This window comes from Carcharodon carcharias, chromosome 6 (assembly GCF_017639515.1).
Source record: "Carcharodon carcharias isolate sCarCar2 chromosome 6, sCarCar2.pri, whole genome shotgun sequence".
NCBI classification, from domain to species: domain Eukaryota; kingdom Metazoa; phylum Chordata; class Chondrichthyes; order Lamniformes; family Lamnidae; genus Carcharodon; species Carcharodon carcharias.
The window spans coordinates 80,233,917-80,260,079 of NC_054472.1; the positions used below are offsets into that span (position 1 = coordinate 80,233,917).

The 26,163-nt window shown below is 45.5% G+C and overlaps 1 protein-coding gene across 2 annotated transcripts in view; it reads left to right on the forward strand.

Annotated features, from left to right (window-relative positions):
• The window catches only part of stau2 (staufen double-stranded RNA binding protein 2), a 536,959-nt gene that overhangs the window by 413,641 nt on the left and 97,155 nt on the right, over positions 1 to 26,163 (forward strand). The gene's annotated exons all lie outside the window — the stretch shown is intronic.

Genomic DNA, 26,163 nt, shown 5'->3' on the forward strand with positions numbered 1-26,163 from the left:
ATTTTTTAGGAAGCCTCATCCACGAGCGGAATGAGATTTCCTAAAGCGAATAAACATTAACTGAAAGCTTTATTTTTGAATTAAAACATGTCCTAGCTCATGTGACAGAGTCACATGAGTGATGCTGCTCGCGATCCACGCAGCATGGGCCTTAATTGAAATCGTGGAGTGGAGCCGATCGTGGGCGGCAGGCAGCTTCCTGACCGCCCCTGCGCGTTCAGGCTGAGCCCGCCCGACGAGGGAAAAATTCTGGCCCATGGACAGAGTCACATGAGAGGACATTTATTTAAAACTTTTTGCTGTCATTAATAATTTTTTAAAAAAGCACTTCAATCTCCCTGAGGCACGGAGCTGCCTCAGGGAGATTGAAGTGCTCTTTCACATGCATGCGCGAACTGCGCACCAGGCCCGCACTCCCTCCTCCCCCTGCCCTCACAGGTAGCACTGAGTGATGCTGCTCGCGATCCACGCAGCATGGGCCTTAATTGAAATCGTGGAGTGGAGCCGATCGTGGGCGGCAGGCAGCTTCCTGACCGCCCCTGTGCGTTCAGGCTGAGCCCGCCCGACGAGGGAAAAATTCTGGCCCATGGACGTTTGAATGGCTCGCCGCATTTTATGGCCTGCCCCGCTGCAACAAGGCCATAAAATTGCACCCTACAATTTGAGTTTTGATCTCCCAATGCATGGCTCAATACAAGGTAGTTTCTTTGCCATTTGTCCATCCATTTATTTAAATAGTTACTACTCAGAGATTAAGCTATATAGGATTTCAGAACATAATGCTTTTAGTAAATTTGAGTGAGAAGTTACAGTAGAATTGGTGTATAGACAAAAGTGCTGGTTTACACCAGAGTTGGAAACATTGTAGAAAATATAACTGAAATGAAATCTTATTATTCCTGAATTCATTACAGTAAAGTACTATAAAGATACCATCAGTTTCATTACAGCATTCAGGTAGGAGGACCAGATTCATTGTTGATCCCTATTGAAGCATGAAATTAACTCCACAGAAGATAGAGTCTACTGTGTTCATATATTATGATCCTAAAGCTTCATATTCTGTTGAAGGTTTTTCATTACCGCTAATAGATTTACCATTGTATATTGTAAATGAGTAACAATTTTCATTATGATGATAAATGATTTGTTAAGTATATCTGGCTTTTGAAACTAGTGTTGCATGAAAAATGCTAAAGTTAAATTGGTGCCAGAAAGAATGGAAAATTACCCTCATAAAAGGTTATCCTTCTTTCCCCAAATCCTGTTCCAATAAAACAAAATAGCCATTCACTGCCAGCAAGGAGAGTGGACAATATAGATTCCTAATTGACTTTTAACATCAGTCATCTGTTCACCAGAGATCTATTACTATTGGTGAAGTAGGACAAGGGCAGTTGCTGTTAAAATAATTGATGGTTGCCCCTTCCCCTCCTGTCTCCTCCAGCCCACCACCCCCCTCCAACAAAACAGTTAAAGATTAGAAAAGCTAATCATTAAAAGTTTGAAAAATAAGTTTGAGAATTAGTCGTCTAAGATGAAATCAGTGACTACAAGCGTTGAAAATTCCTTTGGTCATTGGTCTTTTTTGAGGTGGTTTAAGCTTGTAAAAATACCAGTCAAGATTAGTTAAAAATTAGGACAAAATTGTTACGCTGTGTTAAGTTTTCCCATTATACTCTACTACTCTGTTTAAGAAGGTCACTAGCAGCTTCTCATGTCAAAAATTATTAAATACAAATACAAGGTGCTAAGGCAATCTAAATATTTTGTCTAAGAGTGTGTACTTTTGGAAAGGATGGGATGAAGGCAAGACTACATGACTAAATGACTAGGCAGATATTAATCCAACTGAATCAGTAACGTTTTGCCATGATATAGTACTTCACTCTCAGTATTGACAGGCACTTCAAGCAATCATGATACAGCTTGTTCTACATATTATTTGAAATTATGGTATAACTTTTAATGCTTATTGATTATGTCGCAGTGCAAGAGTATTTTTTCATAGGAGAGCTCTGGTTAATTTGACTAAACCTAAGTCATTAGCTAATAAAAGGTATCTAGAGGAATTGTTAATCAATTGATTTGACATCAGAATGGTTTCTGTTTATGTTCCTTCTATGAATTACACATTTGGGTTCAATTAATTTAGTAATAAGTATCTAGTATATACTGTATTATGTTCTACCATTTAGCCTTTATATTTCATTTTTGCCAAGATTTAAGAGCATCTGTCAGGAAAGCAGTACCTATACACTTTAAAAACCCAGTGCAGTTATTCGAATGTCTAGTTTTTCCAAACAAAAAAGCACTCTTCCTTTCTATAGTGCAATGTTGGTTTTACCAACATCCCTAAGAGAGGGAATCAAATCTAAATAATGTAGCCTTCATCTTTGTTCTAGAGCTTCATATTTTCTGGTGAGGGAATAAATCCTTTTTCCCAAGTTGACATCTGGCCTCTTCTATTCATAGATTTGATCTCCCTAAGCCACACGATAACTGTGGTTGAGGGGATGGAAAGGCAAACTCCTCACAGTCCTCCTAAGGTGCCGTGTTCAGTTGGCCACTAAAGGAGAAGTGGGGTAACCTGATTCCCTCATACTTGCAATATGTGAAATTATGGATCCCATATACTACTGCATCATTGAACCACCTTTTCATGTTTGTTCTTGTGTAGTTCCATTCATGACCAGTTCTAATTCATCTCCCCCACTCTCCAACTAACATCTTCCCCTCCACGAAATAATTATGGAGCATTCCATTTGCTGAAGATTGGGGTCTTCAATTTAGAATTAGAAATGCATGATACACCTGCTTGTAACACTGAAGCATTTTTCATTAATCATTGTATCGAAAACAAGCAATAATATTTGATCATCAAAAGTGCTTAATCATAAAGGTATGTTCAGTGGAAGAAATAGCTCAAGTTTGTTGCATGGACCATTGACACCTGTTTATTAGTCACTGACAGTCACTGACAGTTCTGATTCATGACTGAGTGACTGCTGGACTGGTCTTCAAATGATCCCTGTGGTGAGCTCTTCTACCGCCTACTGAATGCAGACTGTTTGAAGTTTCTTTTAAACATTTCTGAGACATTAGTGCAGCAGGACACCTCCGATGGGGTCCTTAATGTCACCAAGTCAGCAGCTGTTGAAATCTTTTCACTCTGGAATGAGCTGTCTTTTTCTTTAAGGCAGTATTTCAGTTAAAATTACTGGTAGCACATTAGTTAGACAAAACAATAACAAAATAAGTCTGTTATGAGAAGAAAAGCTTTTTTTGTAGTTGTGCAAAACTCAGTAGTATATCTCAGTATATCTTGCACAGTACAGATTTCCAAAGGAACACCTATTAAAGGGTATAAAAACAGAAAAATTGTACACACCTCAGAAGATCTTGTTGTGATTTACTATTATGAACACAGTTGTTAATTCCAATGTCGGGCCAAGCCTGCATTTCAGAATTTTGAATGCATGAGTGGAAATTTAGGGAAATATTTAAAGGGTCTTTGGTACATTAATGATAAACATTGCATTCTGTCATCAAAGCTAACAATATAAACAGTCAGTGCAGATGCATTAAATTGGCCACTGGAAGATGTTTTATAAAAACAGAATTACCTGGATAAACTCAGCAGGTCTGGCAGCATTGGCGGAGAAGAAAAGAGTTGACGTTTCGAGTCCTCATGACCCTTTAACAGAACTAGGTGAATCCAAGGAGAGGGGTGAAATATAAGGTGGGGTGGGGGATGGGTTTGGGTGGGGGTGGAGGGGAGAGAAGTGGAGGAGGGGTGTGGTTGTAGGGACAAGCAAGCAGTGATAGGAGCAGATAATCAAAAGATGTCACAGACAAAAGAACAAAAGAACATAGAGGTGTTGAAGTTGGTGATATTATCTAAATGAATGTGCTAATTAAGAATGGATGGTAGGGCACTCAAGGTATAGCTCTAGTGGGGGTGGGGTGCATAAAAGATTTAAAAATAATGGAAATAGGTAGGAAAAGAAAAAATCTATATATATTATTGGAAAAAACAAAAGGAAGGGGGAAGAAACAGAAAGGGGGTGGGGATGGAGGAGGGAGTTCAAGACCTAAAGTTGTTGAATTCAATATTTAGTCCGGAAGGCTGTAAAGTGCCTAGTCGGAAGATGAGGTGGTGTTCCTCCAGTTTGCGTTGGGCTTCACTGGAACAATGCAGCAAGCCAGGGACAGAGAGCAGGGTGGAGTGTTAAAATGGCAAGCGACAGGGAGGTTTGGGTCATTCTTGTGGACAGACCGCAGGTGTTCTGCAAAGCGGACGCCCAGTTTACGTTTTGTCTCTGCAATGTAGAGGAAACTGCATTGGGAGCAATGAATGCAGTAGACTAAATTGAGGGAAGTGCAAGTGAAATGCTGCTTCACTTGAAAGAAGTGTTTGGGCCCTTGGACGGTCAGGAGAGAGGAAGTGAAGGGGCAGGTATTACACCTTCTGTGGTTGCATGGGAAGGTGCCGTGGGAGGGGGTTGAGGAGTAGGGGGTGATGGAGGAGTGGACCAGGGTGTCTCAGAGGGAACGATCCCTACGGAATGCCGCCAGGAGGGGTGAAGGGAAGATGTGTTTGGTGGTGGCATCATGCTGGAGTTGGCGGAAATGGCGGAGGATGATCCTTTGAATGCGGAGGCTGCTGGGGTGATAAGTGAGGACAAGGGGGACCCTATCATGTTTCTGGGAGGGAGGACAAGACATGAGGGCAGATGCGCGGGAGATGGGCCGGACACAGTTGAGGGCCCTGTCAATGACCGTGGGTGGAAAACCTCAGTTAAGGAAGAAGGAGGACATGTCAGAGGAACTGTTTTTGAAGGTAGCATCATCAGAACAGATGAGACAGAGGTGAAGGAACTGAGAGAATGGAATGGAGTCCTTACAGGAAGCGGGGTGTGAGGAGCTGTAGTCGAGGTAGCTGTGGGAGTCGGTAGGCTTGTAATGGATATTGGTGGACAGTCTATCACCAGAGATTGAGACAGAGAGGTCAAGGAAGGGAAGGGAAGTGTCAGAGATGGACCACGTGAAAATGATGGAGGGGTGGAGATTGGAAGCAAAATTAATAAATTTTTTCAAGTCCCAATGAGAGCATGAAGCAGCACCAAAGTAATCATCGATGTACCGGAGAAAGAGTTGTGGAAGGGGGCCGGAGTAGGACTGGAACAAGGAATGTTCCACATACCCCATAAAGAGACAGGCATAGCTGGGGCCCATGCGGGTACCCATAGCCACACCTTTTATTTGGAGGAAGTGAGAGGAGTTGAAGGAGAAATTGTTCAGTGTGAGAACAAGTTCAGCCAGACGGAGGAGAGTAGTGGTGGATGGGGATTGTTCGGGCCTCTGTTCGAGGAAGAAGCTAAGGACCCTCAGACCATTCTGGTGGGGGATGGAGGTGTAGAGGGATTGGACGTCCATGGTGAAGAGGAAGTGGTTGGGGCCAGGGAACTGGAAATTGTTGATGTGACGTATGGTGTCAAAGGAATCACGGATGTAGGTGGGAACGGACTGGACAAGGGGAGAGAAAAGGGAGTCAAGATAACGAGAAATGAGTTCCGTGGGGCAGGAGCAAGCTGACACGATCAGTCTACTGGGACCGTGCTGTTTGTGGATTTTGGGTAGGAGGTAGAAGTGGGCCGTCCGAGGTTGGGCGACTATCAGGCAGGAAGCTGTGGGAGGAAGATCCCCAGAGGAGATGAGGTCAGTGACAGTCCTGGAAACAATGGCTTGATGTTCAGTGGTGGAGTCATTGTCCTCTACCTCGCGGAGGCTGAGCGTCAACTCGCAGACACTTCCTCTTACCTCTCCCTGGACCATGACCCCACCACTGAACATCAAGCCATTGTTTCCAGGACTGTCACTGACCTCATCTCCTCTGGGGATCTTCCTCCCACAGCTTCCAATCTGATAGTCGCCCAACCTCGGACGGCCCACTTCTACTTCCTACCCAAAATCCACAAACAGCACTGTCCCGGTAGACCGATGGTGTCAGCTTGCTCCTGCCCCACGGAACTCATTTCTTGTTATCTTGACTCCCTTCTCTCTCCCCTTGTCCAGTCCCTTCCCACCTACATCCGTGATTCCTCTGACACCATACGTCACATCAACAATTTCCAGTTCCCTGGCCCCAACCACTTCCTCTTCACTATGGATGTCCAATCCCTCTACACCTCCATCCCCCACCAGGATGGTCTGAGGGCCCTTAGCTTCTTCCTCGAACAGAGGCCCGAACAATCCCCATCCACCACTACTCTCCTCCGTCTGGCTGAACTTGTTCTCACACTGAACAATTTCTCCTTCAACTCCTCTCACTTCCTCCAAATAAAAGGTGTGGCTATGGGTACCCGCATGGGCCCCAGCTATGCCTGTCTCTTTATGGGGTATGTGGAACATTCCTTGTTCCAGTCCTACTCCGGCCCCCTTCCACAACTCTTTCTCCGGTACATCGATGATTACTTTGGTGCTGCTTCATGCTCTCATTGGGACTTGGAAAAATTTATTAATTTTGCTTCCAATCTCCACCCCTCCATCATTTTCACGTGGTCCATCTCTGACACTTCCCTTCCCTTCCTTGACCTCTCTGTCTCAATCTCTGGTGATAGACTGTCCACCAATATCCATTACAAGCCTACCGACTCCCACAGCTACCTCGACTACAGCTCCTCACACCCCACTTCCTGTAAGGACTCCATCCCATTCTTTCAGTTTCTTCGCCTCCGTCGCATCTGTTCTGATGATGCTACCTTCAAAAACAGTTCCTCTGACATGTCCTCTTTCTTCCTTAACCGAGGTTTTCCACCCACGGTCATTGACAGGGCCCTCAACTGTATCCGGCCCATCTCCCGCGCATCTGCCCTCATGCCTTGTCCTCCCTCCCAGAAACTTGATAGGGTCCCCCTTGTCCTCACTTATCACCCCAGCAGCCTCTGCATTCAAAGGATCATCCTCTGCCATTTCTGCCAACTCCAGCATGATGCCACCACCAAACACTTCTTCCCTTCACCCCCCCGTCGGCATTCCGTAGGGATCGTTCCCTCCGGGACACCCTGGTCCACTCCTCCATCACCCCCTACTCCTCAACCCCCACCTATGGCACCTCCCCATGCCCACACAAAAGATGTAACACCTGCCCCTTCACTTCCTCTCTCCTCACTGTCCAAGGCCCCAAACACTTCTTTCAAGTGAAGCAGCATTTCACTTGCATTTCCCCCAACTTAGTCTACTGTATTCGTTGCTCCCAATGCGGTCTCCTCTATATTGGAGAGACCAAACGTAAACTAGGCGACCGCTTTGCAGAACACCTGCGGTCTGTCCGCAAGAATGACCCAAACCTCCCTGTCGCTTGCCATTTTAACACTCTATCCTGCTCTCTTGCCCACATGTCTGTCCTTGGCTTGCTGCATTGTTCCAGTGAAGCCCAATGCAAACTGGAGGAACACCACCTCATCTTCCGACTAGGCACTTTACAGCCTTCCGGACTAAATATTGAATTCAACAACTTTAGGTCTTGAACTCCCTCCTCCATCCCCACCCCCTTTCTGTTTCTTCCCCCTTCCTTTTGTTTTTTCTAATAAGTTAGATAGATTTTTCTTTTCCCACCTATTTTCATTATTTTTAAATCTTTTATGCACCCCACCCCCACTAGAGCTATACCTTGAATGCCCTACCATCCATTCTTAATTAGCACATTCGTTTAGATATAGCCAACTTCAACACCTGTGTTCTTTTGTTCTTTTGTCTGTGACATCTTTTGATTATCTGCTCCTATCACTGCTTGCTTGTCCCTCCAACCACACACCCCCCTCCACTTCTCTCCCCCCCCCCCCCCCCCACCCCCCACCACCACCACCTTAAACCAACTTATATTTCAACCCTCTCCTTGGATTCACCTAGTTCTGTTGAAGGGTCATGAGGACTCAAAACGTCAACTCTTTTTTCTCCGCCGATGCTGCCAGACCTGCTGAGTTTTTCCAGGTAATTCTGTTTTTGTTTTGAATTTCCGGCATCCGCAGTTTTTTGTTTTTAGGAAGATGTTTTATGTTGGACAAGCAAAACTGGGAGGAATTTGTTATTTCCAGTTGCTTCCCTATCCCAGCAAAATTAGTCCCTATGTGTAATTTCTATGGCTTAAATCTGCCGGTCTCCAGTTCGTCGGAGATGGGACGTACCTTGAGAGATGTGTGTCAGGACCCTTGCGAAAGTCCTGATGCACAGACATCTGTGGAAATTACTCGGGAAGTTTAAACTTCTGATGGGCTGATTCCTTGCTGCCTGAGACCCTCTGCAAATGTCTCTAACCCTGAGCTGAGGGACTTTCCTGCATACTTACTCTGGAAATGTTAGGCAGTTGAAGACCTGGTCTAACTCAGTAGTTAGCCAGGATAACTCAAATCAGCACCACAACCAATACCCTGTGCCCCCCTCCCCCATCACCTCCCGCCTCGAACACCCAACTAGCTCCTCGTCAACCAACCACCCATTTACCCCCCTGACCCCACTCAACAACACCCCTAACCACCTGGCTACTCCCATGAACTGACCCAACTACCCCCACCGATTCGACACAGCCACCTCGCCACTCACCCAACTCAACCCAACTATTATCCCCCCGACCATCCAAATACTCCCCCTGACCAGACCCAACCCAACTAACTCCCCAACCACCAGATTACTCCCGTAACCTGACCCAACCACCTTTCTGACCTCCTGAATACCCGCCCCCGATTGACCCAGCTACCACCCAACTAGCCCCTGACCCAACCCGATTACCTCTCTGACCACCCGACTAACCCCTTGGCCACCCGTCTACCTCCTGACCACCCTCCAACCATTGGACCAGAACCAACTGTACACCCCTCCAACAACGCCCCCCCCTCCCCAATCACCCAACGACTGTCCCAACCTGATCATCCACCCAACAATCTCCACCCGACCACCCCTCTGACCCGACTACCCACTGACCCACCTGCCCACCTCATCCACCCACCTCGCACACTTACCCATTCACTCTCATCCATTCACTCATTCACCCATTCATTCTTTCACTAATCCATTCACTAACCCACACTCATACATTCAAAGACTTGAGACTTTTAAAAACTTAGCTGAATATGTCAGCTACTGTTATAAAAAGGGAGTGTGTTTTCACCTTCCCCTAACTCTCCTGCACTCACTGGACTTACCTTGGAGTGCCCGCGTTGCCCATTTACACTTCAGCTGGTTCAGAAGATATGGCTGAAAATGAGTAGAATTGTCAGGTTGGAGAAACTTCACAGACAGTGGCAAAGTGCCCAGCATTGCCGCCGACCACGAGTTTCAGCCGATATGTCATAAATGAAAAACATTGTGATGCTTTGTGCTCAACATTCAATTACACATTCAACTTAGTTGTACCCAGCATGTTTATACTTGTACTTCTAATCACATTGGTTAGCCTCTTTAATTCCAAAAAATTAATAATAAATTATTTTTAATTCAGATAACAAACTTTCTTGTTGGATCATTTCGTAAAGGGTAATGCTACTGGACAATGATTGCTGAATGGCCATGCAGAGTGACTGTAACTGGAGTGCAGCATAAGCAGGGTATAAACGTTGGGAATGCGGTATTTACCATGCATATGTTGCAACTTCACCAGGTTGACGCACCATTTTTAGGTATGCCTGTGGTGCTTCTGACATGCTCTTTCTTCTACATGTCAGGTTGAACTAGGGTTGGACCTCTGGCTTTATGGTAATAGAATGAGGGCCATGATGTTATAGATTATGGTTGAATACAATTCTGTTGCTGCTGATGACCCTCAGCGCTTCATGGATGCCCAGTTTTGAGCTATTAGATCTGCTCTGAATCTATCCCATTTAGCACAGTGGTAGTGTCACACAATACAATGGACAGTATCCTCAGCATGAAGATGGAACTTCATCTCTACAAGGACAGTGGAGTGGTCACTCCTACCAATCCTGTCATGGACAGATGCATCTTCAACGGGTAGATTGGTGCAGTAGGTTTTTCCCTCTTGTTGATTCCCTCACCACATGCTGCATGTCCAGTCTGGAAGATAGGTACTTCAGGACTCAACTAGCTCAGTCAGTAGTGGTGCTACCAAGCCATTCTTAATGATGAGCATTTAAGTTCCCCATCCAGAGTACAATCTGTGCCCTTGCTATCCTCAGCACTTCTTCCAAATGGTGTTCAACATGGAGCCCTTGGGATTCAGGGTAATGTGGCAAACTGGATAAAAGGTTGGCTTTGTAACAGGAGATAAAGGGTAATGGTCAATAGATACCCCTGCGAATGGAAAGTTGTCTCAAGTGGTGTTCCACAGGGCTCGGTGTTGGGACCCTTGCTGTTTGTGTTATGTATTAACGATTTGGACATGAACATGGGAGGCACGATTGGGAAATTTGCAGATGACACAAAGATTGGCCGAGTAGTGGATAGTGTAGAGGATAGTCATAATCTGCAAAACGATATAGATGGGCTGGTGGAGTGGGCAGTAAAGTGGCAGATGGATTTTAACATAGAGAAGTGTGAGGTCATACATTTAGGGAGGTCAAACAGTTACAGGGATTACACAATAAATGGGAATTTACTAAGAGGGGTAGATGAAGTGAAAGATCCCATCGTACAAGTACACAGGTCCCTGAAGGCAGCAGTTCAAGTAGACAAGTTTGGAAAGAAGGCATATGGAATGCTCTCCTTCATTGGCAGAGGTATAGAATATAAAAGTAAGGATATAATGTTGGAATTGTATAAAACACTGGTGAGGCCACAACTGGAGTATTGTGTGCAGTTCTGGTCACCACATTACGGGAAGGATGTAATAGCTTTGGAGAGAGTGCGGAGGAGGTTTACAGGAATGTTGCCAGGGTTACAAAAGAGTAGCTACGAGGAGAGATTGGATAACTTAGGGTTATTTTCCTTGTAACAAAGAAGGCTGAGAGGTGACTTGATTGAGGTGTACAAAATTATGAGAGGAATAGATAGAGTGGACAGGATAAAATTGTTTCCATTGGTGGAGAATTCTAGAACCAGGGGACATAGATTCAAGATAAGTGACAGAAGGTGTAGGGGGGACATGAGGAAGAACTTTTTTACGTAGAGGGTAGTGGGTGTCTGGAATTTGCTGTCCAAGGTGGAGGTAGAGGCGGAAACTCTAAACTCTTTTAAAAATTACCTGGATCTCCACCTTAAGTGCTGTAAGCTGCAGGGCTATGGGCCGGGTGCAGGAAGGTGGGATTAGAAAGGGCACCTGGGTGTCCTTGGGCTGGCATGTACCAAATGGGCCAAATGGCCTCTTTCTGTGCTGTAACTTTTCTATGGTTCTATGGAGTACTGGTACATCAACTGAGGGAGGGCAGTAGGTAGTAATCAGCAGGAGGTTTCCTTGCTCAAGTTTGACCTGATACCATGAGACTTAGTGTCTAGAGTTAATATTGAGGACTCCCAGGACCCCCCTCCCAACTGTATACCATTGTGCCACTGCCTCATTTGGGTCTGTCCTGTCAGTGGGACAGGACATACCTCGGAATGGTGGTGAAGGAATCTGGGACATTGGCTGTAAGGGATGTTCCAGTGAATATGACTAAGTCAGGCTGTTCCTCAATTTTGGCACAAGCCCACAAATGTTCGACTTTGTAGGGTTGACTGGGCAGGATGAGCCTTTGTTGTTTCCAATGCCTAGGTTGATGCTGGGTCCAACTGGTCTCGTTCATTGTGGCAGTCTGCTGCATGCACCTTAACATGGCCCTCCAGAAAGGTGTGGAACTTGAGGATGGTGAGGGTTTGGAAGGTTGCATTTCATCAGAGGAAGAGGAGGCGGAGGAAGAAGGTGCAGAATATTGAAGTGCCTCACCTGCACAAGAAGATGGACAGGCCTAGTGCAGGGCTCCAGAGTCCCATCAGGTTGCCATTAACATCAGAGATCATCTGATTCAGGCACATTTCAACTGAGCCCCTCTGACCCAGAAGGAAGGGCTAGGTATGTAACTAACTCTTAGCTGCCCGTGCTCACCCTTCCTTTGAAAAGGCAGCCTGGAACATGTAAACTTTTATCGCCAATAAAGGATGAACCAGAGGTTTCACCGTCAAGGCTGATGAACCTTTGTTCTCCTCCACCCTTGCAGCCTCTTTTCTTGCCCCATCGTTAATCAAAGGAGACTTACATGTCTGTCTTCAAGTGTCATTATTTGCATGATGCTCAGAGAGGAAAACAGTGCATAGTTACAGGAAGAAGACACCCCAGTGACCCACTCAGTTCTCTGCACAACACAGTGGCTTCTACGCTCAACCACTTCTACACCGTGCTTCTCTTCTGACCTCGGAGGAGCTGGATGCAGCTTATTCATATGTCTTTGACTGTGGCTGGGGTGTATGTGGCAATTGTCCTCATCATTGAGGTGCTTATGGGGGCATCTCCAGAGGCTGCTGCACCTGAACATTTCAGGGTCAGTTTCAATCACTGGGCACTGCTGCACAGATGCTCCGTCTGTCACAGAAGCCAAGAAGACTAAACATGATGATGTTGCCCAGTGAAGGGTGGCACCCTCATCCTCCGGTAACATTGTCAGCCTGTGGCTGGTGCTCAGGGTGGCTGGAGAGGAACACCAGCTGGGGACAAGTGACATCCCCTCCAATTATCGCTATCCCATCAGTGCCACTGACCAAGACATTCTAGTGTGGCATGCATCCTTTGAACATCAGTGGGTAGTTCCTTCACATCCTCCAAGTTCTGCTGCATAAGGCTATCCATGAGGTTGGGTACTTTTTCAATGGAGGAGCTCATGCACTCAAAGGCCTGGAGCCATGGTGATGCACATGAGTTGGATGAACTCCTCTATTTTCTACCTATGACCCTGGATTATCAAAGAGAACTCTGCTGCTCCGCTAATTTAGGTGGTGCTTCCTTTCCTGTGACTTCTGAGGCTCTGCATCTGTGCCCAGCTAAGCATGATTGTGTTTGTCTTTCCTCCTCCGAGGGGAATTGCCCACAGCTGCATCTGCCTCTAACACATACTCCTGCACATTAACACCATACTTCTTACCCAGTGCCACCCTATTTAACCGCACACGAGGAAGCGCTGAGGTGATTGTATCCGTATTGGTGGACAGTGCGCTTGAAAGTTGTGATGGTATTTTTCTTAGCTTTGCTGCAGCTCTTGACCTGGTGATGGTGAGGGAGATGGCCTCCTTGGCTTGAGCCCTGCACCTGTGGGAGACACAAGAAGTGATCACGAGATAAAAACAGAGAAGAAGAGTCATACAGACTGGAAACATTAACTCTGTTTTTCTCTCCACAGATGGTGTCACACCTAGCGGGCAAAATTTTTAGCTTGACGGGCAGGGGCGCACCCAACCTACTCAAGCGTTAAATAAAGCGCGTTGATGTCGGCCAAGCATGCCAATGTCAACGCGCACTCTTGCGATATTTCACTAGGCGGGTGCGCAATGGAGACAGAAGCATGCCTGCCATTAATTAAGTGGCCAGTTAAGGCCCTTGAGACGCCAATTATCTCCGACTTTACATAGTCTGTGCGATTTTTAGGCCGTCACATGGACAAAACGGGCAGGCGGGCAGACCACAATTTGCAAAACCTCATCCATGGGCAGGATAAGAGGGGTCAGTGGCCTTATCAAAGCGATTAATGAGGAGCTTAAGATACTACTTGCTGCTGGTTGCTTCTGTGAACAGGACAGCTCCATTTCACTTCAGAGCTGCATTCAGAGATTTTAAAGGCTTCAGTTCAGGACTCGACTGTTGTTTTCCATGACCCCGGAGGATTCACACCGCATGGGGCCTTCCAGGTATCAGACAGCCTTCCCTTACCTTGGTAATGGGGATTGTGGTCTTCTCTGGAGGCACCTCCTCTGAGGAGGGCCAGAATGGGAGGGGGTGAGGTGTCCCTATTCAGCTTCCAGGGGAATGACCTGTGGGAGCCGACGTGCAGCCACAAGGGGCGCAGGGCCAGCAGGAAGTCCAAGGTGGAAGGGGCCACAGAAGACGCCACTATCCTGCTGCCAGGGTTTACAGGTGGAGATGCAGCTACCTCAATATGTCTGAGGTGCAATGTGGAAGGAGGCTCTGCTTCTCAAGGGAGACAGTGACCTCCATTTGTCAGAGAATCAGCCTGAGATCAGCTCCGACTGTATGGGTGGAGACCCCATGCCAGTGGCTCTGAAGGTCACAGTGGCCCTCAACTTCTATGCCTCAGGCTCTTTCCAGGGGTCAGCGGGGGATCTTTGTGGAGTGTCCCAATCGGCTGTCCTAAGTTGTGTCAAACTGGTGACAGACGCTCTGTTCAGGCATTCATTGACTTTCATTCATTACCATACAGACAAGGCCAGCCAGGCTGAGCAAGTCAGAGGCTTCACAGTGATTTCTGGGTTCCCCCGTGTCCAGGACGCAATCGACTGCACATGTCATCAAGGCACCAGCGTGTGAGCCCGGAGCCTTCGTCAACAGGAAGGGTTTCCACTTCATGAACATCCAGGTAGTGTGTGATCACAAGATGCAGATTCAGCAAGTCTGTGCAAGGCACCCTGGCAGCTCCCATGACACTTACGTCCTGAGGCACTCCCAGGTGCCAAGGCTGTTCAGTGTTCCAGCCCGACTGGATGGGTGGCTGCTGGGTGATAAGGGCTATCCCCTGAAAAAGTGGCTCATGACGCCTCTCCGCCACCCAAGAATAGAGGCCGAGCAGTGGTACAACAGAAGCCATGCCTCCACAAGGGCTGTGGTGGAGAGAACCATAGGTCATCTCAAGACACGCTTCCGATGCCTGGACAGTTCAGGGAGCGCACTGCAATACCCCCCCAGATCCTGTGTCATTGATAGTGGTTGCATGCTGCTGGCACTGGCAAGGAGGGAACGCAGTGAGGGAAAAGATCTTGATGCAGCTGCACAGGCAACAGATAATGAGTCCAGTGGTGAGCCTGAGGACAAGCATGGTGAGAAGAATGCTAAGGGCATAGACGCAGACCTGGGTAACCTACAGGGAGGCAGAGACACCCAGGACGCTTTGATCCAACGCTCCTTCAGCTAGACTACCAAATAAGAATCACCACCACATGCCATGGCTGCAAACTCCATGCTCAATCCCTGACAGGACCAATTCCTTGGTCAACAACATACACTATGTGTATTTGCATTAAAGTTTCAGGAGACACACATCCATCATAACATCATGCCCTACCCTGCACTTACAGAACAAATGAAGCATATAAAGGCCAATAGCACAAAATAACATCTCATTTCCTCGTGAATGTGAAACATTGTGGAAATTAACATTAACCAGTGTTTTCCATCATACCATTGAAAAAAGAAAAGAAAAATAGGGGAACCAAATATCATCTGTGATAAGGCCATGTTGTGCTTAAGGTGCTTTAGGTTTTTGCTTGCAGTTGCTACGTCTAGGTGCTCCCCCCTCACTGGCACTGGCATTGGAGACAGCCCGCTCACTCTGCTGTCCTGTTGGCCTTGATGACCTTGGCAGGCATCCTCTGGCCCGTGGAGCCTGTGCTGGCCCTGCCTGGGAGGGAGCGGCCAGTGCCACAGCTGGCATCTCCCCAGTCGCCACAGCCTCATCAGATGCCACAGTCACTGGCAGAGGGGTAGAGGAGCTGCTGCCATCATCTGGAGCACCATGAGAGGAGCCTGCAGAGACGACAGGCAGCTCATGTGCCAACGTTAGGTCGCTTTGGACCTCCCTGCTCACCATTGAGGGACGGGTACCTAGCTGGGATACTGGGTGCCCAATCCATCTCCCACACTGACACTGACTAGCTGAGGTCATGGCCGGGGGGATGGGCACCTCTTACCTGTTCTGCAAAGTGACCCATGCCAACATGGTGCTCACCCTTCCTGATCGCAGGAGATCGTTGAAGCGCTTCCAGCCCCGGACCCATGTGTGCCTCACCACGTCGTGGCTGCTGACCCTGGATGCCATCTCCTCCCAGGCCTTTATGGTGAGGTGAGGTGGGACCTCCTCCTCCCGTCCCTGGGGACAAGGGTTTCTCTCCTCGCTGCCGCCTCCTCCAGGAGAGCTGCAAGGCACTCATCCAAAAAGCGCGGGGCCGACTAACCTGCCAGCCTGCCCTCCCCCCTGCCGTGTCCGCCTGATACGGTTTCCATTCACAAGACTTCCGTGTCCTTCGGTGGCAGCCTTCCAAGGGCTGCCAAGGCCTCATATGAATCGGCCACCTGGTCGCCGTTGGACCCGGTAGACATCATGCCCCCATCCCCGCCCACCCCTTCACATTCATTCCCAGATTGCATTTCACGCTGGGCGGGCCTTAATTGGCCCACCTGTGTAAAATCACCGAGCGCTGCCGATCGCCCCTGCCAATCCCGCAAGCCAAGGGTAAAATTCTGCCCACTGAGTTTTTCCAGAATTTTCTGTTTTTATTTCAGATTTCCAACATCCAAGCGTATTTTGCTTTCATCAAAAGGTAATGAGACCTAGCCTTGGAGAGCAAATGCTGAGGCTTCCCAATGAAACTCAGAGTTCAGTACACTGTCTTATGGGGTGGAGTGCAATGTTCCACCTTAATGAGCGCAATGCACTCTCTAATCACCATGTCCACACGGGGTGTCCATCTCACCATGTATGACTACTTTGTGGTCTGTGATCATGGCTATATCCATTGCTCCCGTCTGTTCCTCCTCCCGCTGTGACTACTTGCAGGTAAAGGACTCCCTCCTCAGTCAAGGCTATCTCCTGGGCACTATGAGTCAGGGAGAAAACAGAATGTGATAAAGCACTGCTGTTCTCTGGTAGCTGCTGTAATTCATTAGAAACTGCATGTATCAATGGTGTCAAGTCCTCAGCAGCAATCCAGTTCTGAGCCACACTGAGGAGTCAGGAAGTGCTCTGGGCACACACTCTTCCCAGGTTCAGGACCAGCTTGTGCCCTGACGCTCCTCAGCTGGTGTGTCTGCTGGAGGTGGAATACCCAGAGGCCTGTCCTGAACATTGGGTATAGCTCTCATCTTGCCAGAGCATGTCAGGCCACTGAACCTCTTCCAACGCCAAATCCGACTTTTGCAGACCATACGTCTTCCCTGACTGTGACAACGATATACATCCATGCCGGCTTGGTCCAGGTGGGTGGCCTCCTCCTACCACCCTCCGAAAAGAGGACTTCCTCCTTCTGCCTCACCTCCTTCAGGAGGACCTCCAGGTCTGCATCAGAGAGAATCGAGGGGCTGCGTGCCCTGCTCAGTTCCAGGATTCTGGCTCTCCTGAGACATTCAAAATCCAATCTTCTTTGCACTCCCAGCCTTCGGAGCGTTGATATACACAGTATGAACTGTAATGTAAGCTTTCCTGTTTGCCAATCAAATGGATGGATGCCTGAGATTTAGTAGCAGATAATTGACCAGCACATTTAAATATTAATAAATGCATTCCCTGTATGCGACTAGAACTCCAGTAACAGCAGCAAAACAGCTCTGAAGAGAAGTCACATGGACTCGAAATGTTAACACTGTTTCTCTCTCCACAGATGCTGCCAGACCTGCTGAGTTTTTCCAGCATTTTCTGTTTTTATTATGGCAGCCAGTGTTTGAGTAAGTACCATTTCTCCTCCCAACCTCCAGTCTCTAATCGGCCGCCAAACCCATCTCCATGCCAATTAGGGGGGTGTCCCCATGAAACTCGGGGGTTGATAACTGTTACCTCTCCCTCCCCCACCCCGGATGGGTTTGCAACCTTGAAATGGTCCCAACTTCCATTTCCGTTCCCAAAGCAAAAATCCAACATCTAATATCTAAAGAGGCTCACCTTCTCAAGGGTAACTAAGGATGGGCAGTTAAAGTAAATGGTGAAAATACACAGCAGGTCTGTCAACATTTGAAGAAGGAGAAAACCATTGGATATTTCAAATAGAAAGCCTTGCTAGCAGAGACCATGTCCCCAGAATGAATGTAAAATAAAAAAAATTCCAGCTGGAGTCATTGAATCTTGATTAGAATTGAAAGCTTTGGCTAATTATTTTCCTTTCCCTAGCTTGCAGTGCTGAGGCCCATTGTAACAGTACTTCTACTCTAGCTGAGATCAGCTAACTCTTACGAAGTTAGTATATTTGTACTGTGGACTTTTTCCTGCTGATCTCCCTGCCCCGCCTCCTCCCTTTGTTTTGGTTAGCCTTATAAAGGGGTTCTCCTGTCGATGTTCAATCAGATCTGACAAAGGCTTTCTGTCTGAAATGTCCAACGGCTTTTTCTTTTTCAAATGTTGACAGACCTGCTGTGCATTTTCAGCATTATTTATTTATATTTGGATAAAGGTACTATTAGACAAGGGTATCACTATAATTAAAGGACTTTTGATTTATTTTTGTGAGCTTGGATGAATATATCTGCTCTGTAAAATAAACCCTTGTTTGGATGTAGGGGTGTACCTTAACATAATAAGGTTATTATTTCAACAACTTGGATTGAGTCTTTAGCTTTGTGGTAGAATTCCTGCCTCTTGACTCGGGTGCAGAATTTGAACCCCACTACAGACAGTTCTGGAGACTGGAGCTCCAGCTCTGAATTATGGGTTGACAGCAGCAGGATAGTTACGACTGATGGGCATGAGTTCACCATCCCCGCCCCCCCACCCCCACAACCCCAACACACACATTGTATGTGTTGTGAGAGCCCTCTTGCTGTAACTATCCTATTGCTGATATAAAGTTGGTTATTGGCATGGAAGGAATCCTTGCTTTGCAGTCTGTGAAACTATTAATTAGCCTGTTTTCTTCGGGAAGGCTGTGAAGATGCAAAAGCAAGAACTTAAATAACTGCCTGTGGTGTTACAAATACTCAATTATTAAAATGTTTTCAGTTAAAAATAACATTGCAAAAAGAACAATTCACAAGCTTTTGCTATCATTTATATTTGGATAGTGTTGCAGTGCAAACTTAGTGATTCCAAGTTTGAACAGCATTGGATTTGCTCATTTCAGAGTATTTACTTCATAATCTCAAGTCATGTTGGTATGAAAAAGCTGATCGCAAACTAACCTTCTCACTGTTGGGAATTACTGAGCCAGGAAGGCTGGAGAGCAGAGCCCGAAGTTAAGCTTGTAAACTTGAAAACAAATTTTTGATTGTAACGTTGTTCTAACCTCTGACTTATCGACACCCAGGAAACAGCAGGGATACAAAATGGCGAGTTGTGGAGGGCTAAGGAGGTTTCCTTGAGCTTGATTGTAAAAAAAATTATTGTAAAGGTGCTTTAACATCCACCCTTAGAAACGTAAGGAAGAGAAATTAACAGAGATCAGGACAGCCAGAGAGAGAGATGATTCAGTGACAGCTAAAGAACAAAGATCAATACAATGAAAGCCCTTATTTTAATAGAATTAAAGCTGTAAGATACTTTGTTAGGTTATGGTAGACATTGAGTAAAAATGGAAAATTGCCTATGCTTGATCAGTCTGTTATAAGAGGCCCATAAATCTGGTACCGCTCTGGCCTATCACCACTAATTCAATATAATTCCGTCTTCACTAAATTTTTGAATCATACCAGTGGTCTGTAACTTATTAATGACCCTCAAACCCTTTGCATTGGGCCCTTATTTAATACTGGGTTGGCACATGGAGTCAGAACAAATTGTTCTTTTTCAGTATTTCTTATTTTTAAATAAAGTGTATAATAAATGGATTATATTACCTAATATAGATCAGTTTAAACTATGCTCTGTAGTTAAACATTCCTCACAGGATGATATTGTGTAAATCAGGGGTCGGATTTCAGTGGGAGGCACAGGATTGCACAGCATCCATTTGTCAATTTGATGGCACCTCCATGAGGTTGCATCAGCTTTTCTTTGAAGAGGGAGGAAATTTTATGCAAGCCATTCACTGTCATTTACACCTACACCCACTCCCTTTTTCCAGACTCTTAGATAATGCAAGGTAATGCCATGATACAATCAGTCACTAAAAGTATGTGACAACTGTTTTCAAGCAAACATTCCTAATTTAAAATTGTTGAACACAGTGAAAATGAGGGGGATTAACACAAATCAGTCTAGTATTTCCTTTGAACTATTACAGTTCACAAATCTCTAAAATAATTGAGTTTTCCCCGTGCAGAATTGTCTAGGGCAAGAAAAGTACTTGGTTTCATATTTCAGGTGGCGATTTAATCGGAACACTTTCAGTCATTTGCTACAAGGAGCAACTCACTATGATAGTTCAGTAATTTTAGTTGGCAAAGTAGTATAAGATAACATAGCAGATCAAGATGAACAGTTTTATTAATGGCTTTAAATATAGTTTGTTGCCTACAAGTAATTGTGTTGATGCTCTTTAAGAAAAGTTAATGAAACGATATGGATAGTCCAAAGCTGGATTGCTCTGGAGTGCTGGAACATGTAGAAATCTGTCTTCTGATGCTTGAGTTAAACAGTAGTTTTCACTGACTCTTATTTTTGCAATTAATTTTTTAATACTATGAAGCCATTAAATATGAGTTGTGCAGAAATTAATTCAGAATGCAAAACAAAATAGTTTTAGAAACATAGAAAATAGGAGCAGGAGTAGGCCATTCAGCCCTTCGAGCCTGCTCCACCATTTAATATGATCACGGCTGACCCTCTTTCTTAACGCCACACTCCTGCTCTCTTCCCATACCCCTGACACCTTTAGCACCTAAAAATCTATTTCCTTCTTAAATATATATATTTGGTGACTTGGCCTCCACAGCCTTCTGTAGTAGAGAATTTCACAGGTGAAGAAATTTCTCCTTATCTCAGTCCTAAATGGCCTACCCATATCCTGACACGGTGACCCGTTGTTCTAGACCCCCAGCCAAGGAAACATCATCCTGGCATCCAGTCTGTCCAGCCCCGTCAGAATTTTATACATTTCAATTAGATTCCCCTCTCATTCTTCTAAACTCCAGTAAATACAGGCCTAGTCAACCGAATCTCTCCTCATACGACAATCCTGCCATCCCAGGAATCAGTCTAGTGAACCTTCACTACACTCCCTCTATGGCAAGTATATCCTTTCTCAGGTAAGGAGACCAAAATTGCACACAATACTCCAGGTGTGGTCTTACCAAGGCCCTGTACAGTTGCAGTAAGACATCCTTGCTCCTGTATTCAAGTCCTCTTGCAATGAAGGCCAGCATACCATTTGCCTTTCTAATTGTTTGCTGCACCTGTATGCTTGCTTTCAGTGATTGGTGTACAAGGACATCCAGGTCCCTTTGTACAGCAACATTTCCCAGTCTATCACCACTTAAATAATAATCTGCCATTCTGTTTTTCCTACCAAAGTGGATAACTTCACACTTATCCACATTATACTACATCTACCATCTATTTGCCCACTCACTCAACTTGTCTAAATCACCTTGAAGCCTCTTTACATCCTCCTCACAACTCACATTCCCACCTAGCTTTGTGTCATCGGGAAATTTGGTATTACATTTGGTTCTCTCATCCAAATCATGGATATATATTGTGAAAAGCTGGGGCCCAAGCACTGATCCCTATAGTACCCCACAAGCCTACCACTCCAAAAAATTTATTCCTACTCTCTGTTTCCTGTCTGCTAACCAATTCTCAATCCATACCAATATCTTACCCTTAATCCCATGTGATTTAATTTTGCACACTAACCTCTTATGTGGGACTTTATCAAAAGCTTTCTGAAAATCCAAATACATCACATCCACTGGTTCTCCCTTATCTAGCCTGTAATTCCCTGTTTTCTCCCTCCTTTTTTAAATAGTGGAGTTACATTTGCCACGCTCTGTGGTACTGTGTTTAATGTGCCAGTCTTCAAATATTGAATGGTAATATAACATTATTCCTCTCTGAAATAATTATTCTTACATTCCGCAAATTTAAGAACTGTCAATTTTCCTCTACAGTTTTTCAGTTAGCCTAATCTCAGTATTAAATTGTAATGGTATTTTGTGTGTACTATATGGAGAGGTAGAATGGAGTTTTGTTTTTAACTTGGGGAAAGGGGAACACAGCTTTAACTCAGCAGCATCACATATTCTGATACCGGTTAATGATATGGCCTTCACAGATCGTTGATTAGTGTGCACATTTCACAGCCTTCTAATCATAGCTCCTGAATTCATATCCAGTAACTTTCAGATATGATGAGTATGTCAATTCTCAGGGGTTCTTTAGTTTTGCCACCACAGGGAAGAAGAAAATTAACATTGTCCACTGTGTGCAGCTGCAGGCACCCATCTGACAGCTAAACACAGAATGGTACCGGTGGCAGTTCTTTTAGAAAAGTGCATCCCTTTTCAAGACAGTTATTGTGTTGTTGCAGCATCCTTCCATCTACAAAAGATGATGGATACAAAGCAAACAATCCATTTCAGATGGAGTTTCTTCATATGATGTACCCTTGCTGATGGCTGAAGAGGCTAACCCTTGATTGGCAGAGGGAGAACAAAAGGAGGTCAGAAAAACTTTGGAGGAGGGAAAGATGCTATTATTTTAAAAAACAGAAAGCTAATTATATAAGACTTTTAAAATATGATTTATATTGAGTCTTAGTACTAACCTATTAAAATACAATGCAGTGTACAGGTTCGTAGGGTAGAATTTTCTGTGCTCACTGGTATCAGGCGTCATGGCGGGCATGAGCGGACAATATGGCGGGAAGGCCAAAAATCAGTTTCACAACGTCATGAAACAAGTTTACAATCGTCCGTTTCGCCCGTTAATGGAGGGCTGCAGTTCCTGCCGCTGCACGTCAAACACTTTGTAGTACAAACACATATCATTATAATCCCAGTTCACTGGAATCATCCCACCATGCTGGATTATTCAAGCACGTCAGCATGATAGCACACTGATGTGTTTCACAACTGAACATAAGTGACATGCACTTGGCAAACTGCACTTCCCTTTGGACTTCGAGGTTTGTTTGCCTACCTTGCTTCGGGCAGCACTCGCGGTCATCAGCGCCAGGCTTTGCAGGCAGCACCACATTACTTTTAGGGGGGCTCATGGGCAGGTCTCTACCTGCCAGACCAGCCATAAGGTGGGAGCAGCTTTTCAACAGCTGCAGAGCTAGGGCTTGCTTGGAGAAGGGGGAGAAGTGGCCTCAGACAAGGGAAGAGGGTGCTGGGCAAGAGTTGTACTGGGCAAGGGGGGTGGGAGGGGGATGGGTGGGTGGGGTGGGGGGGTGGGGGTTTCCCAAGGTGTGTGTGGGTGCATATGTTGATCTGTGCAAGTGCCCTCAAGAGGGTGGGGGCTGAGGAAGCAGTCTCCAGAGGCGATGAGGCCAGATGGAGATGTGAGGGTGTGTGTGAGAATGAGTGGTGATGTCCCTTAAGCTGGCAGCATGTGAGATGCCTTCTCCAAGCAAGCCCTAGCTCTGCAGCTGTTGAAAAGCCGCTCCCACCTTATGGCTGGTCTGGCAGGTAGAGACCTGCCCATGAGCCCCCCTAAAAGTAATGTGGTGCTGCCTGCAAAGCCTGGCGCTGATGACCGCGAGTGCTGCCCGAAGCAAGGTAGGCAAACAAACCTCGAAGTCCAAAGGGAAGTGCAGTTTGCTAAGTGCATGTCACTTATGTTCAGTTGTGAAACACGTGTGCTATCATGCTGACGTGCTTGAATGATCCAGCATGGTGGGATGATTCCAGTGAACTGGGATTATAATGATATGTGTTTGTACTACAAAGTGTTTGACGTGCAGCGGCAGGAACTGCAGCCCTCCATTAACGGGCGAAACGGACGGTTGTAAACTTGTTTCACGATGCCAGTGAACGTGTGATGGGCTTGTGAGTGTGTGATTTTAGAGTGTTGAGATGGTTGCCTTACCCTGGCAGCACAGATGAGATCATTCATCCATTTTCTGAACTGCCGACCTCTTCTGTGCAGCATCGGCATTGTCAACCTCTGCCACTGCCTTCTGAGCCAGAGTGGTCACACTAATAGGCCTCCTGCGGCCAGAGCTGGGATAGAGGACATCATGTTAGGCTCCAATGGTGTCCAGAAGATGTCCCAGGTATGTATCACTGATTTGAGGGTCTGCATTCTTCTTGCGTTTCAGGGTCATGTCTTCTGTGCAGCAGTCCCGGGCTGGAAGCACTGAGAGATGTGTGTGCGGCTGTACTTTACATATGGCGCTTGGCGAGAGGAAGTAGGGAGGTGATGGCATGGCGGGAATATGAGAGACCGCCCGCCATCAAAACGGCATGTTTCCCAGGAATGCATGATTAATGAGGCGGGATTGGGATGATACAGCATGAAAAGCTGCCATTGTGGCCAGCTTGTAAAATGTTCTTTTTCCCGCCCGCTTACCGCACTTAGTGGAAAGTTGGGATGCTTCTGCCCATAGTGACTATAAAAGGGTAGCCTATGTTTTAATAAAAAAAACTATCTATTATAATTTGACAATAGAGCATGAGGCTAAAGGCTGATTATCTGAAATCAAGAGAGGGCTTAATTGTAGGAAAATCAGTCTCTATGATGAGTCCAGTACATAAATGCAGCTTTGAGTTTGCCCAAAGATAAAAGTATTCTTGAAGCCAGAAAGGAGGGGAACGGTCTGTCAGACAGGTCTAGCAAGGATGTGACAAAGGAGTGGAGCAGTAGGGAGAGATCCTGATAGTGCAATGGAAATTGGTGTGGAGCGGAGAGGGCTGAGTACAACAAAACATAATAGTCAGCAAAACTAGTGTGATTCTGGAATTAATGAAATAGTGATACGTGCATTTATAACCACTTAGAAAGTAGCTTTAAGAAATCAAATGCTTTTTATTTTCTTAAACCAGTTTAATTTTATTTAAACCAGTTAAAAAGTAACTATGTTTTGCATTTGGTGGCATGTTATTCCAAAGAAGATTGACTTGGATTTCAATTCAATTCAATGAGTTTCAATTTCACTTTAATGTCCATACAAAAATTCATTTGGGGTCATTGCTTATTCATTTAAAAAATAATATGTAAATAAATAATAACAATAAAAGAAAGAAAATGACTGTATCACAGAGGCCTAACTTAAATTAAAACATGTATTCAAAATTACTTCAATGCATTATTTAGAGTTCTCCAAAGTTTCCGTGCAACCCAACTTGTGATTTTTTTTAACCATCACTGAATTCCCCATTATCAACATCCTTCGGGGTTGACCTGAAACTGAATTGGACTAGCCATGTAAATACTGTGCCTACAAGAGCAGGTCAGAGACTAGGAATCCTGGCATGAGTAACTCACCTCCTGACTCCCCAAATCCTGTCCACCGTCTACAAGGCATAAGTCAGGAGTGGGATGGAATGCTTCCCACTTGCCTAGATGAGTGCAGCTCCCACTCAAGAAGCTTGGTACCATCCAGGACAAAGCAGCCTGCTTGATTGGCACTCCACTCACAAACATTTGCTCCCTCCACCGCTGATGCACAGTAGCAGCAGTGCGTGTACCATCTAAAAGATGCACTGCAGGAATTCACCAAGGCTCCTTAGACAGCACCTTCTAAACCCACGACCACTACAATCTAGAAGGACAGTGGCAGCAGATAGGTGAGAACACCACCACCTAGAAGTTCCCCTCCAAGCCACTCACCATCCTGACTTGGAAATATATCGCCATTCCTTCACTGTCACTGGGTCAAAATTATGGAACTTCCTTCCTAACAGCACTGTAGGTGTACCTACACCACATTGACTGCAGCGGTTCAAGAAGGCAGCTCACCACCACCTGCTCAAGGTCAACTAGGGATGGGCAATAAATGCTGGCCCTGCCAGTGAAGCCCACATCCCATGAATGAATTTTTTAAGTCACTCATCAATAATCTAGAGTCAGCTAATGACAAGCTGTTGTTTTTCTTAAAAGAAAGTGTAAAACAAAAAATATGCACTTTTGGTTATCAATGATAACATTTAGTTTTTCCATGAAAAATTCTAGATAAAAAATTGCAGGTTTCCCAAGTTGTAAATTGTGCCTAAATTTAAAAAAAAACATTCACTAATAAAATTAGAGCCTTTGAAGAATTATTAGAAGGTTTGTGTGCCATACAAGACGAATGCATAAAATACATTCAACCTGAATGGTTCATGATTTTGATTTTGGGTGAAATGATAAATTTATTTACATAACTTCAAGCAATCCAAAAATAGAGCAGAATTAAGTTTCACTTCCATTGTTGGACTTGAAAGTCATTTCA